General features: G+C 43.5%; 1 long non-coding RNA gene across 2 annotated transcripts; it reads right to left on the bottom strand.

Annotated features, from left to right (window-relative positions):
• Positions 1 to 15882, bottom strand: LOC148892449 (uncharacterized). Of its 2 annotated transcripts, none has more exons than XR_016116255.1 (4): positions 15602 to 15882; positions 9972 to 10121; positions 7132 to 7299; positions 1 to 1403 (listed from the first exon to the last, which is right to left on the bottom strand). It is a non-coding gene; the product is annotated as an uncharacterized LOC148892449 (long non-coding RNA). The 2 variants fall into 2 exon arrangements; XR_016116254.1 differs by lacking the exon at positions 15602 to 15882 and adding an exon at positions 10298 to 10739.
• Positions 15883 to 16133: the final 251 nt, after the last annotated feature.

Raw genomic sequence — 16133 nt, 5'->3', positions numbered from 1 at the left:
AAAAAATGGCGATAAGCTAGCGAACACTGCACTGCAGTAAATGAGCCATTCAATCAATAAATCTGTTAGTCAAACAAATGCTCTATAAATCACCCGAATTTTAAATGTTCATTTCGATGTTAACCGGATATACCAATTATTAATGTTTCAGTTTAGAACGAGTTTTGTGGCGTCGCTCTTCGAATCTGAATCATCCCTCGGCCGGCCAATAGAGGTCAGCATCTACTCACCAACGGATTCATCTGTTTTTTTTTTACGGAGATGATTCCTAATAGTAAAATTAATAATACATTTTGTTTATAAAATATTTTATTGTTATTATCATGGGTATTTCAAAAGACTCAAGTAGACTTTACAGTGGAAAAAAAGAACAACCGTAAATTGTCAGAACACTCAAAAAGAAGAAAGTGCTGAAAAACAATTGTATCGTCCATTTTTGTTTGTTGTTGTTTTTTTTGTCTTAAAAGGTGATATTCCCCAACCCAATTTATCACCGTAATTTTATCTTATTAAAGTGACACATGAGTCACATGCAAAGTTTGTTCTTCCAGGTGAGGCCTTCTTGGTGAACGAGTAGAGTATCAAAGCTTTAAATCTTTAAAAAGTTTAGTTTGTGTCCCATCAAGGGACATTTCTGACTTTGGAAAGACAGGAGGGAGGGAAGAAAAAAAATCTTTCTGCAAGGGGGAAATGTTTACGCGAGACTGCCGACAAGGTCCGTACAAGCCTTCCCCGCTGCTTGTCTTTCATGCTGGCTTGGGACCAGAGACGACGGGCCATCTGAGAGGAGCCCCGTCTAGTCTCGTCTAGTCAAACTGCATGTATTTTTGTACACATCGCTGTAGACTTCACATCATCTAAGAGTACATCAAAGCGCCGTCTGCTCTTCCCCCGCTCCGACTAAACCCTACCGCCTTATTACCAAAATGCTCTAAATACCTTCGGGGAACCAAGACCAGTTTAAATAACACAAACAAACAAACACGCTCGCTTTTATCTTTCACACAGCGTTTTACATGGGTACAAATGGGGCATTCCGAGCGTGTCATGTTGGTGATGACCGACAGACACATGCCGAATTAGAAGAACAAAAGTGTCGTTGAGTTATTTGTTTGTGTGAGTCACATATTTAGAAAAGGCTCAGTGCCTCATTGAGACAAAAATGATTGTTAAAAAAAAAGAAAAACGCACTGGAGAACATGCAATGAAAAAACGACACTTGCGTTCGTCATTTTTTTCATGTCTTTTTGATGCCACTCGGGATGCCCGAACGAGAGGAGAGAGCGCTTGTTACACTCTCATGGGTTCTTCAGTCCAAACCGAGGCCGTAAACAGACTCCTAGCGGCACGCTAGTCTTGCCGTCAAGATCTTGAATGCAGCCCCGCGGAGATGCCAGAGATTTCTGAAAGCCAGAGATGGTGAATAATAGAACAAAGTGGCAACGAGTCTTCTGAGGTTGGGCTGCTCTTCATTCCGCCTCCAATCGGCCCAAGGAGGGCGTGCGAAAAAGCGATACCGCTATCTTGTGAGCGCGTTCAAGCTCATTTGTTCACTATAGTGTAATTGCAGTCAAGCAAACGGGCCCAAGAATTTTTCAACTTTCAAGAAGTCTCCAACTAGAAAAAAGTTGACTCATTTCACTCTTGGGGTACTTTTAGTTTCTTCAGATGCACATTTTAGCGGCTTTGGGTGAATTCGACTGGTCGGAATCCGAATACAACTTAGCTACTGTTTGCCGAAGTTCATTTGGCTAGGTGCAAACAGTCATCAAACCGCTAGCCGGGTCGACCATGCTAAGGCTTCGTTTGTAGAATGATTCAAACTCATCCACGTGTATTTTGGAGTGAGACTGGCTAATTTTTATCCAATAATTGTTTCAGTAACAACCCCAGGCCGTTAGCAATGATGAAACAGCAACACGGAACAAACTGGATGGATTCACAAAACCTGTTTTTGGTTTAGCATGTCTGCGATTAGCTTGTTTAGCTTACGAGAGTGAAGGAGACTAATTTCCTAAGGACACCCTTACAAAATTTGCTCAACTGGTGTCACATAATGCGACTTATCAGATTGTACGTATAATTCTTTAGCTAGCAACCCGTTTTTCTCCGTGCTGCATTCAGTAGTGTTTTTTTTAACCTTCTTCCTCTTTAAGCGATTTGTTACAGCTTCAGCTCTTGTTAAAGCTTTATATATATCATATATATTACATTATATTTACATTTTACGCTCAGCGCTAACCAATAACAGAACAGTTTCTTGCGAAAAGTTGTGATGCGTTCTGGTTCATCCAGATTTATTATTTAATTTTTATTTTTTTTTCACTGTACTGTATGAAAGGAGGTGAAACAGATGGAGATGAATGTCGTCTATTTTGGTCAGAAAATGGTGAATTGGCATTTCCCCGGTTGTTGATTTGTCTGAACGTTGGCGACTGGACAAACTTTGACAGGCAACTATAACACTCAAAATTTGAGCTTCCTGCTTTTTTCTCTTTTTGCCAATAAAAAAATTACCTCCACCAAGCCGACGTTTTTAAACGTTGTCTAACGGCTAGCACGGAACTAACGCTAACACGGGCATATACAGACAAAACTTTACTTGTTTGTAATAGTGCTAGCTTTCTCTGTGTTCCTAAAACATAATGTTTGAAAATGTCGGCTAGCGGCCAGCACTAGCTAATGCTACCACTGACATACACATAAAACCTCACTTGTGTGTAATAGTTCTAGCTTTTTCTGTGTTTTTAAAACATAATGACGTTTGAAAACGGCGGCTAGCAGCTAGCACGGAGCTAACACTACCATTGACATATACACATAAAACTCCACTTGTGTGTAAAAGTGCTGGCTTGCTCCACGTTAGCTTCTCAGCACTCCTTTTGTTTTTTTGTGCGTGCGTAACGTCAGGTCTGGTGCTTCGGAGCACCAGATTCCACTGACAGCCATACTAGCGTGTTGTTTATCTGTTTACACGTGTATTCAGCAGCCGTGGCGGGTTCTTTACACCCGTGGTGTTAAGTGTGTATTCAAGCTGGTTCCGTCACTGTGAGTCACCTTGCCGCTACTGTCTGGGTGCTCCGAAGCGGTAGAGACGGACGGATCTAACAACAGATAACATCCGACATCTGACCGGCGTGACTTACGACCACCCGTACTTGCGACCATGACTGCCAGACGCTATTTTGTTATTTTAATTCTGCGCTGGGCCCCGCCAGCCAACCAGCATCTCAGTCTCGCACCGCAATCGACCGTGTGATGGCACCGCAGGGGTGGGTGTCCACCGGCCAAGGCAAGAGCCGTGGCGGGTGGGCGTTGGTACTTGGGACAGCCGTGACGAGAACGGGGCGAGGGTCCCCCCCCATCGTGTCGGCGGCATCGTGTTGGCGGCATCGTGTTGGCGGCATCGTGTTGGCGGCATCACATCATGGTATCCCGTCAGCGGCATCGCGGCGGCTGGATAGCGGTGGCGGGATCGCGGCGGAAAGAACACGTCGGCGGCATCGCATCGGCGAGAACGCTGCGGCGAGAACGCGGCGTCGAGCCCACTGCCGGCGCGGAGAACGGCGTAAGGCAGAACGGGGAGAAGGCAAACGGTCGAACACCGCCGACCCAGATCCACGCCTTGCCCCCCCCGTGGCGTCCAAATTAGATCATTTCGCACTGAGTCTCGTTTCAACATTTTAAATGGATTTCGACTTATGACCATTTTGACTTAGGGCCGTTTGGTTGGATTGGAACCCGGTCGTAAGTCGGATGTTACCTGTATTTAGCAGCGAGCCAATGCTAACGCATATAGCATTCATTATAAACTTGCGTGGGCCAAATGTTACTTTTTGGTGATTTAGCTGCCCTGCATAAAACTTCGAATGGATTACTTAAAACAGGAAGTCAAAGCTTTAAAATAGGTAGTTGACCCATTCTGATGTGATTTATTGGCACAAAAAAAACAGCAGACTATTTCATTTGCAAGGGAATGCCTGGGACCCAAGGTGTGTGTGTGTGTGTGTGTGTGTGTGCGTGCATGAGAGAGCGAGAGTGATAGAGCAGGTGTACGAGAGACGGGGGGTGGGAGGGGTTGTGCGTGGGCATCTGTGCGTGCTTACAGGCGTAGGGTGGGCCGGGGTCGCAGACTAAGACCCCACCTGGACCGCACAACAAGAAGGGACCCGGCTGGGGGGGTTGCGGGACACGATATAACGCTCACTACAAAGGGCCCGAGGTGCACGGACGGCATAACTGCGCCAAAGTTCCATTGTTCTGCATTTGTTTCATCTGTCCTCCGCCTCTCCAAATATTTGGAGGAACGCTTTGAAAACATGCTCGTACGGAGAACTATTGTGGCGTGTATATTGTTGAAAGGAACTCTGGCAGTCACAGTTTTTTGGGCTCTTCAAAGACAAGTCGCTTTGTTTTGTTTGGGTTTTGTAGGCTCCTGTATTGAATCGCGCACCCGGATTTCGAGGGGTATCTCATTGTTCCAGGATTTGGGATTGTTGGACAGCTGAGCGCCCACTGGCTCATTTGTTTTGATTGCGTCATGTGACTCATTGTAATCGCGGGGACGTTGGCTGAAATGAGACAAAGATAAGAACGCCAGGTTCCAATTTCCCACTTTGGAGTTCTCTGCAATCATTCATGCCGATATAATATCTGAATGAAGTTGACGCAAAAGGCTGCTCAGTTTTACGGCGCTTCGAGATAATACTCATTACAAGAAGCGAAAATTGGCACGGCAATGCTAGCTTACCGCTGGACGGTGCACGAACTTGGTGCTTTAATCATCTCATCACACCTGCGAGAATGAATCTCTGCATTTCCATATTATGTTATGGACCCCGTTTGATGGTCCTTTCCTGGGACACCGACAGTGATTGAGCCCCGAGGGTGCCCCACGGCACGTCCCCGTTGGCCGGGTCTGAGTGACAGCTCTAATGAAGCCTGCCATCACAGGGCAAGGGACGACTGTGGAGAAGGCGAGGCGGGAACTTCAATCGGTTTACGTGACGTGACGTTTGAGGAGTTTTGATTTCTCTTCAGTGGTGAAAATGTGGGGGAAGGGGTTGAGGAAGGGTTTAGTGTTGGGGGGGTGGGGGGGGGGGGGGTAGGCCCCTATGGGGAAATGGCAGCCGGAATCCACCTTTGAATACTTCTTCATTTACCGCATGTCACTCCCCGGTGCGGCGAAAAAGAGACCATGGTATGGCAACGTACGTTTTAAAAACACAGAGCAAGCTCGCCCTATTACACACAAGTGATGTTTTATGTGTATTTATCAGTGGCAGGGTCAGCTCCATGCTAGCGGATAGCCGACGTTTTCAAATGTTATTACGTTTTAAAAACACAGAACAAGCTAGCGCTAATACCACCAGTGAAGTTTTATGTGTATGTCGGTGGTAGCATTAGCTCCATGCTAGCCAATAACTGGCTTTTTCAAACGTTATTACTTTGGATTGGATTGGATTTGCCTTTATTAGTCTCACAGTGGAGAAATTTACATTTCACACCAGCAAAGTTATGAAAGAAATGAAAGTAGAAAAGCAAAATACAGGAGCTGCTGGAAAGGCAGCCACTCTCGCGGCGCCGTCTTGAAATTAAAAGAACCAAAAAAAAAACTAAATAACGAATAACCTGACAGCACAAAGACACAGAAAGACATCCATTCTTAAGCACTTTCTGTACCCTCTCTATTACATAAAGCAGTTCCAGATGAAAAAAATTGTTTTATAAAAACACAGAGAAATCTAGCACTATGACACACAAGTGTCGTTTTATGCTTATGTGTCCGTTGTTAGCTCTGCGCTAGCCGCTAATCGACGTTTTCAAACGTTATTACATTTTTAAAAAAGTATTTCATTGTAGAATAGATCAAATGGATGAGGTTACTGTGGCAACAGTATGACGCCGGGAATTCATTGCGATGTCCGTTTCCCTTATTTTTCTACAGTAATAAATAAAAAATGTGATACACATTCAAATGTGTCTACCCTGTATTTGATCCGAAATCTCTGCTATGAAGTACTGCATCTGAACGAAGATGAAGGCAGTTGCTGATTTATTCGCGTTTCTCATCTGGCGCCTGCGCGTCAACTATCCTTCCCCTGATGGATCTGATGTGATCAACTCGCTAAAAGTTGGTCCAAAACTTTCTGTCCTTTTCAAAATGACTTTCAAAAGGAAAAAAAAGTTTTCCTTTCAAAATGATCAAAAGCAACATTTCAGAGTGGCATGCCGTCATGTTCATTTTATCTCATGCTCGCATCAAAATTGAGATGAAACCACCCCGTGACTAAATGCTCCCCCTTTCCCCTTATAGAACCCCCCTCCACAGCCCCCTACGCATCAAAAATATGTTGCACAACAAGCAACCGGGACACGGTGCTAAATTTTGAAAAAAGACATACACTCGTGATCCCCCCCCCTGATATTTGGCTGTGGCTGCAGAGTGCTGCTCCTGTTATTTGTATTTATTTATTTATTTTTTCATTTATTTATTTATTTATTTATTTGAAAGAACTGATCATTAGCAGCCGGATGAAGGCACCTTCTTTTTACATCCCACAATCAAAAGGCAGCGAAAACAAGGTCTGACCTATATTCACTCTGTAGGATCATCCCTAAGGAATGGCAAGGTGAGCCCCCTCGTAGCACGAATATATACTTTTGTACAGATCGCTCTCGTCTGCTCCGACTGTCAATATGTTCATCTCTTTAATTTGAAATTCAAATGCAACCCCAGCGCCGTGCCCCTATCTTTTGATTGAGCAGTACAGAACGGGGTGTCTATGGCCAGCGTGTATATAGAGGCTATGCCCGGTCGAGGTAATCCTCAGTGAGCTGCCATAATCTGTCACTGATATGTAGCAGAAGTGCAGGGAAGCTGGAGTGTATTTGAGGGGGGTGGGGGGGTTAAAAAATGGATTACCGCAGTATGTCTGCATTAGCTCACTGGCCTTTTCATTTCAAATGCAAAAAAAGCACTCTGCAGTGCTTTGCAGTTGTGTGAGCCCTGAAGCACTGTGATGTCATATTCATGTGACAGCAAATGGCAATACAAGACAAAATGGTGCCCGCTCATAAAAACGCAAATATTAATCAGAAGTACCTATCTCAGTATCTTCCCTTACCTACCTCTTGATTTCAGGATATCACATTGCGGGACGAGGTAGAAATGTTTTGTGGGAATATGGTGACAATCGTCGATCTCTTCATTTCATGGAAACGCCGTGTCATCGCCGTGCGTAAAGAATGAACCGCCCGCAGAATTACGACTCTCGCCACATGTCATGCGTGTAGAACCTAAAATCGGATTAGACGTGTAAAATTAAAATAAACATCCCGGAAGCACCAAGAGAATAGACTGTTGGGAATAAATTTAAGCAATTTCACGGAACAAATACAGGATATGAGGTTGTAATTTTAGGTCACTTCTTCTATCGTGTCTTGACCTAAAGAGAAGCTCTTACCCCCACTGCTCGCTAACGCTATTAACATTGTAGCATCGAAACACCCAGGGGGTGGCGAAGCGAGCCTTATCACTCATTTGAACTGTGATGAACTGAACTGTTGAGAAGAAAGGAATGTCGGTGCGGAGCGTCGGCGCAGAGCGTCGATGCGTATGTGGAACTGTCGCAACAATGTATGTATCATAGAGTACATGGGGAAAGTCGTTAAAATTGCACAACTGTCCATGTTTTTATGTTTCTGTAGTATTTATTATTTTGTTTTGTGTTGACTATTATGTGAAGTGATTTGTTACGGCTGCAGCTGTTGTGAAAGCTCCCCACCGTCATGGCGCCCCCTGTGTGGCTTTCTCTACAGCAGCTCCTATCCTTTTTTAAATCCTTGTCCGCGCTACTATTTTGCTTATTTATTTCTATTATGCATAGAATATTTCCCGTTCCTTTGAAATTTGCTGCTGTAGATTGCAAATTTCGCCATTTTGGGGACTGTTAAAGACTTTCTGATTATGATTCAAACTGCGCTACTTGGTACATACAAAGACGTTATATGACTTTCGAAAAAATACAAAATAAAAATACCCACATTGTGATTGGTCGAAGATTGTTTTAAATGTAGCAAGTTGCTAATTCACGCCCTGATTTGTAGCCTGATTGTCATCGTAGTCCAGCAATACACACACACCTTTTCTCATAAACTCCCAAAAAACGCAAACAAATTGAATAAAAAAAAACATTGCGAGGTCAGATACAAGCTCCACTGGCATTTTGCGCTACGTGCGCCGCGGCCCACAAGATTTTGCACTGATAGCGGCAAGACCTCATTTCCCACACTTGTTTTTTCCCCCCTTTCCAGGACTACATACAGTCTTGCGTTGTCCACCCGCCCCTTCTAGGGAGGGCCAGAAAATGACCATGTCAGATGCTCCCTCTCCCTACCACCCTCCCCTGTTTATGTTTCAGAGATTAACCATGATGAAAGAAAGCCTTTTCAATCCAGTTTTGCCGTGTTGTCCGTTCCCTACCCCGCCCTTGCGCCGTACGTCATCGCCATGACCGTCTTGATCCATTTCCGTCGTCAATACTTTCTCGACTTTACGTCCTCTTATCATCGTCGTCGAGCTTCGCTGAAAAAGCTTTGTTGTCCGCGGTGTACGTATATACGGTCTCCCGCTCACCCCCTCTTTGAATCGCTTCCTCTCCTCTATCTCCGTTACAGTGATATGACTCGCCTCACTCAATATGTCTGACCTTGTGCACCTTGCATTGGTGTAAATAATATCGCCTTGTCATTCTCGACTGGCTTTTCATGTACGTGCCAGGAGACCGATTGGGAACTTCCAACCTCTCTTGTTCTTGTTGTTACCTTTGGTGTGGCGCCACCCGCGCCACACCAAAGCCAAGTGGAGGTTTTCCGAGGTTAACTTGTCAACTGGAGTCTGTGGTTTTGGATCAGGGAGTGCGCTCAGTCACGTGATCGTACCCTGTCCTCACACTCGATTGTCTGAAAGGCATCCATCTTGGGTTTGTTTAACTAGGTATTAGGGGATGTTATTGTCTCCACTTTTTTTTTCTTTGCCTCTCTTAACTCATTCACTGCCAGACGATGTGCCAAAAAAAACCTCCAGTGTCAGGGTTTTTGTCATTTTCACTCATATTGCAGGACCCACAAAATATTGAGTTTTAGGACTACATAAACATTCAATTCAGCGTAAGAAACCTTAAAGTATTTTCTTTCATCAGAGAAAAAAGAGTTAATTCCCAAGTTATAAGTGTCCTGAGTTATCTGAGCTTGAAATGGAGGCGGCTGTACAAAATACAATACAATACAATACATAAATATTGATTTATAAAGCGCCGTAACAACAGCTGAAGCTGCAACATAGCGCCAACGTGGACAAAAGGTAAATGCTGCCTCCCCATGGGAGGCAAAAACATAGCCAGAGGTCTGACCAGTGCTTTTTCGGCATCCACAGCAAGCAAAACCGACACCCAAACAAATTGGGGAATGGCACTCCATGTCACACTTTTAAATTCCCGAATAAATAACTTAATTCCTAAAATACATGTGTCTGGAGTTATCTGAGTTTCAAATGGGGGCGGCTGTACAAAATACAATACAATACAATACATAAATATTGATTTATATAGCGCTTTAACAACCGCTGAAGCTGTAACAAAGTGCTAACATGGACAAAAGGCAAATGCTGCCCCCTTGTGGAAGGGAAAAACATTGCCAGAGGTCCGACCAGCACTCTGTACGCCCGCAAGAAAAAACAAAACCCGAAGAAATTCGGAAATGGCCCTCCATGAACACTTATCCATTCCCGAATAAATTCAGGAATGGCAGCGAATGAGTTAAGCTAATTCTGTTTTTAATACCTCATCGACCATGCCCCTCACAAGGCACTCACCGCAGACTCTTACTGCCCCCCACCCCTCCGTGTTTGCCTCGAAACTGACTCATCACTTTGTTATTTTGGTTTCATGACACAACAGCAGTGCCGTTACCCCGGTGACCTCCTTTGTTGGCTCGGCCATACGAAACGTCGGCTTGTTAGCTTGTTCAAACTGCAGCTGATGTGTCATTTTGGGACTGATAGACGACTCTGCGTTATCTTTCCCCGTCGAGAAGAAAAGCCCCCGTGGAAAACACCTTTTCTGTGGGATTTGGACGAGATATGGGAGGAAGAAAAAACAATGAGCATAGCATTAGCATAATGAGTTAGCATGGATGTGCAAGACATTGCGATCTTAACCCAGAGAACTGCCCCCCCCCAAAAAAAATATTGAAAGATATCATTGACAAATGGCGTACAAAGATAAAAGGCAACTACCTTTGTGAGCCGCCTTCAGGCCGCCTTCATGAGCATGCAACTCGATATGACCACGTTGCAGGGGCTGACGCGACTTGACGTGTCATCAAAGAGGAATGTGCGGGAGTGCGAATATTTTTTTTCTTTGCTGAGTTAGTTGAAAGCTTTTGTTTACCATCCATTCGTCCATTTTCAGATTCACTTTATCCTCACAAGGGTCGCGGGGGATTGTTGCAGCCTATCCCAGCCATCCTCTGGTCATGGGTGGGGGCCACCCTGAACCGGTTGACAGCCAATCACAGGGCACACACAGACCTACAACCATCCGCACTCACACTCACACCCAGGGACAATTTGGAGCGTTCAATCAGCCTGCCCTGTATGTTTTTATGTGGGAGGAAACCGGAATACCCAAAGAAAACATACGCAGGAACCCAGAGAGCATGCAGATTCAACCCGGAGAGCCAGAATCAAATCTTGTATCTTTTCACTGCAAAGTTGACGTGCTAACCACTCAAGTACCATGGTTAAAAAAATAAAATAAAATAAACACTTCATTCCTGATTTTTTTAATTTGGGGAATAATATAAAAATCCGGTCACTTTTCAGCCTGAAAATCACATCATCATCATCCCCGATTGTAGATCACATGATCTGATCTGGTCAACATTCGTTCCAGATATCTTTTTTTCCTTCTCGTTCAAGTTCCCCCGAACAAAACTATTTTCACAAAACACACTTTTTACGCACAATGTTTGCGTTTATATTTTTGAACTTATACAACAAAAACAAATGTATACTATCGTTTCCGATACAGGTACTGCAGCATCCATTTTCAGAGTGACATTTGACGATACAATGCTAACAATGACATCCTTCTGCTGGTAGATAGCTTAGCAAAGGCCACAATTAAATTATAGTGCCAGAGTTACCCAGCACAACTTTAGTTCGCTGACTAAACTCTTTGGATGGTGAGCAAAACGGCCGATGGACCACTCCTGTACGACTCAGAGCCTACATAGATGTAATGCTAGCAATGCTAATATTAGCCTTTACATGAGTTTCTGCCCGTGAGCTGTGGCCCAAAGCAGTTTTTCTGAATTAGCTTAACTGCAGGTCGGATTTTTCTTGATCGACAAGGGAATGATATTGAACGCAGGAGTGCCATTTGAGATTAAAAAATGGGGTGGGGGGTTTGTTTCACTTAAACCATGTGGGGTACATCTCATGACGCTGGCGCCTCCATATGCGCTCTCACAGATCAATCAAAGCAATACATTAGGATCAGCTTGTTGATGTACGCTATTTGTTGCACACGGGGAGCAGATGGCACTACCGTTGACCCCTCGGTGTATCTTCCTGTCCCCTAGCTGAACCGCAGTGTAAAGTTGGGGGGGGGGGCTTATCTGGTCAAACTGGGCGGGCGGGGAGGGGAAAGCTTTGAAGGCACGCTTGTGTGGCGATGCAATCAGGCAGACACACACGAGCACTCCTCTCCTCCTCCCTCCCTCCCCCGTTACCCGTCTTTGCCCTTCATCTGATTTTCGGGAAAAAACTGCAGAGGTACTTGACAGAACGCTACGCAGCTCCCCGGGCGTTGTTTAAACAGCTCTTGCACAATCTTCGGGACTTAGGCAGAAGGCATCAAGTCCCAAGTCCCATTAGCTAGCGAGCTAGCTTTCTATCTGTTATTCCGTGTTATTCCGGGTTGAGTAAACCCTGGCGCGTGTGGCTGCCGCTGCTCACCCACAGAAAAACTGATCCTGTGACTGTAAAGTGAGTTTTGAAAGGCGCTTAGAAATGAAATGTATTATTATTATTAATCATATTTCAATATCTCGTCACAAAAGACTCACAGAAAGCCCTCAAGGGGTGAATCGCTTGCATTTTTTTCCACCCCGTGCAGCAAAATAAATAGTGATTATCCGTAGAAACAATATGATCCCTGGCGGTCTCCTGCGTCGATAAGAGTTTTGAAAGGCGCTTATAAATAACATGTATTATTATTATTATTATTATTATTATTATTATTATTATTATTATTATTTATTATTAATCCCATCGGAAGACGACGGTAGACGTTGGATTGATCGTGTACATGAAATGGAAGTGGATGTTGTGCGTCGGGACAAAAGAGGAAATACATTGTAGATGCTGTTGACATGTTGTCAAGCCATTTCACTGATGTTTTTTCTAATTCATTTATTTGCTTTGACTGCTGAAGAAAATAAGCCTTTTGAGCTGTCAGTCAAGTCACATCCAAAAACTCCGACTTCCCGGTTCATATGTGCTAAAAAAAAAACGGAATAGCATCAATTGGTTTTTTTTTTTTTGCGCTTGAATAGACGGAAATGAAGCACGTCGGCCACTTTGATGCTTTCATCTTCGGATTCCACACCAGCGTTGTAACAATACTCCTCTCCTCACATTTTATTGATTTAGACGAGGTTCTGTTTAGTTTTAGGGAGTGTGCAAAATTAGACTCTCCGTTTTAACTCCCCCCCCCCCCCTGTCCCCCAACGTGTTTCCATGCCGCCTTTCCGCGCACCCTTTGATGCGCTCGCTTTTAATTTGACGATTAATGGTATCCGTGGCAGCGCCGCGTCTATCAGCGTCGACATCGCAGATCATGGCCGACCTCCTCCGTTCTGTTGAGTGGGTGTCAAGATATCTGTCAAACAATAGAGGAGAGGGGGGGCAAACAGCGTTTCCAATAGCGGGCTTTTATATTACGCAGAATGTAACTTTTGTCAAACTCTTCAATTAACTCATTCACTGCCAGACGATGTGCAAAAAGTGTCTACTCCAGTGACAGGGTTTTTGACATTGTCACTCCAATTGCAGGACCCACAGAATCTTGAGTTTTAGGACTAAATAAACATTCAATACAGCGTTAGAAACCTTAGACTGGCTTCTTTCATCAGAAAAAAAAGTTAATTCCTAAGTTATATGGGTCTGGAGTTATCTGAGCTTGAAATGGGGGCAGCTGTGCAAAATACAATACATACATATTGATTTGTATACCGATATATATATATATATATATATATATATATATATATATATATATATATATATATATATATATATATATATATATATATAAAACAGCTGAAGTGGCAACCAAGCGCTAAAATGGACAAAAGGCAAATGCTGCCCCCTCGTCGGAGGGAAAACCGTTGCCAGAGGTCTGACCAGCACTTTATCGGCACACGCAAGAAAAAACAAAACCTGAACAAATTTGGGAATAGCGCTCCCTGTCATATTTTCAAGTTATGTGGGTGTGGAGTTATCTAAGCTTGAAATGGGGGCAACTCTAGAAAAGGCAAATGATGCCCCCTCGTCAGAGGGAAAAACATGACCAGAGGTGTGACCAACTCTTTATCGGCACACGCAAGAAAAACCAAAACCCGAACAAATTCGGGAATGGCACTCTAGGTCATGCTTTTCAATTCCCGAATAAATTCTGGAATGGCAGTGGATGAGTTAAGCAGAAGTGGGAGTCAAAGTCTTTTCGCACCTTTCGTGGTTTTCGTAGATGGACAACTTTGATATTGAGAAGCCAGGGCAGCGTCACAATCTGCCCCACCCAATAACTGTAAATTCAAACTCTCATTCTGAATGAATAAGTACAGCAAAAGCCTAATTTTCAAAGTGGGAGTCAAACGGACGACAATTTTCTCTCGGGCCAGATAATTACTCAAAAGCAGGTGCTTTCCACCCACCATAAAGAGTGCCCGGAGGTCTGCTGCGTTGTGAGCAAGCAAATAATAAAAATCGGGACGTAAATCAGGACTGCAGCCATATCAAAGATTTACGTCAATGGCCGTGGATGCTGTTTGACTGGCATACTTAAAAAAAAAAGGAGAGATAGACGCCCTCAGCCAAGCTGTTAGTCAAGTTGAGACAGTGAAAGGAAATCCCCCCATTTCGGCAGCCTTTATCTCTTTGCACGTCCTCGATATAATGAATGCTGCTGCGTGTAATGACACATACAGGAGCAGTGTCGGAGCCACTGGGCGTCCGTCTGCCGGATTCCACTTTTTCTTGTCATCTCAGAAAGTTTTTGCGACTCTCAAAAACTTTTGGTGTTTGATTTTGAATGTCATCATGGGCTTGAAAAAGCAGTTTGGGTTTATTTATCGCTTCGGGAATTCTATTTGCGAGTTTACTATGAATAAAGCGGTCATTTATTTCATGATCAGGTGCACACGTGCTGGTCGTTCCGATCAGTGGCAGACTGCCACGTTCTGATTGGCGACCAACGAGTAGTGCTGTCAGCTCTACCTGCAGCCGCGCAGGTGTTGGTCGTTCCATTCAGTGGCAGTCAAAAGGATTCCCGGCATGACCATTCGGTGTCGCGTCATTGCATTGTGCAGTGCATTTAATGCATTGTATGCTGTGCATGTGTTTTCTGCATTCTGTCAAGTTTGTTTCATCTTGGCAGACTTTCACTCTTGGTTTTCTTTCATACTTTGTATTTTTCTGTTATGAGGATTTCGATGTTTTAGATTTTTTCCTGCTGACTTTATTTTAATACAATTTCTCAAATACAACCTGCTGCTCTCTCCTGCCTGCTTTTTGGGATCCACAACCGCCATCACCACCTTGCAAACCGTGACAATTTAATTCCTACATCCATTATTTTATCAATGTCAATGTTCTGATCAAATCCAAAATATTAGTATTATTATTTATTTATTTATTTATTTATTCGTTTATTTATGCATCTATTTATTCATGTGGTTATTTATTTATTTTTCATTTGTTTGTTTATTTATCACGTTGTGTATTTATTTGTCTTTTATTTATGTATGTATTTATGTATTCATTTATTAATGTATTAATTTATTCATTTATTTATCAAGTCATGTATTTATTTTTTTATGTATCCAGCTATTTTCTATGTATTTATTTATTTATTTATTTACTGATATGACAACTTTAATGGAATTTTGAGTTTCATGACAGCAACGGTGAACTAACTGCAATTTTAATCTATTTCCCATCTTTAAAAAAATAAAAATAAAAATAATATCAACAAAAAATACTGCGAAAGCAAAGATTCGTCAGCCTTCTGAAACCCGTCAACTTCCAGCTCGCCAAGTGGGCAATTTGCAGTGTTCTGAAGTTGGATTTAATCAGATGAGATGAAAAGGAAAAAAAAACATGCAAAATATATATGACTCATTCATGGTAACTTTCCAAAATAATGTCAAGCATAACCAACACATGCTAGCTGCGCTGTCGCAGTAACAGGAGACCTCCTTTGAGCACCCCCCCCCCCCCCCCAAAAAAAAGGCCAAAATGTGAGACATCACTTACGGTTGCCTGATCACGCCACCGCCTCAAGTCAATATTTCTTCCAAAATAGAAATCCATTCTCCCACCCTTTGCTCGGCTTTGATGTGGAGTGTCTGGGTCTTACATCAGACACTGGGGGTCAACGCCTTGAAAAAGCCAAGTCAATTTTCAGACAGACATCAGAGGCACAGGCTTCTCCTGCGCAGGTAGCGGAGGACCAGGAGAGCCGTATCCTTCATTGAAAATCTCTTCATCTGTCTGATCCGTCTGGGAAAAAAAAGACAGCCGGGACCGCTCTGACAAAGCGAGTTCGTTGTTACGTTTGGTTAGTCGATGCTCTGCTGGCGTCACCGCCGGTAGTTGGCGTGAAAGGTTTTTTCAAATTAAAAAGACAGAAATTACATCATTTTCTGCTCTGCACACGAGAGTAAAATAGTAGCAAGAGCACCCTGACATTTTGCTGTCGCATGATTCGATGATACCTGAACTTAATGTTGAAAAGTAACGAAAATAATCCAAAAGAATCTCTCAAAAACTGGACTTGTACTTCACA

This window comes from Hippocampus bargibanti, linkage group LG10 (genome assembly GCF_051943395.1).
Source record: "Hippocampus bargibanti isolate YZ-2025 linkage group LG10, ASM5194339v1, whole genome shotgun sequence".
In the NCBI taxonomy this organism is placed as follows: Eukaryota; Metazoa; Chordata; class Actinopteri; order Syngnathiformes; family Syngnathidae; genus Hippocampus; species Hippocampus bargibanti.
Note: the sequence above shows the minus strand (reverse complement) of the source record. Positions and strands in the feature narration are given on the sequence as shown.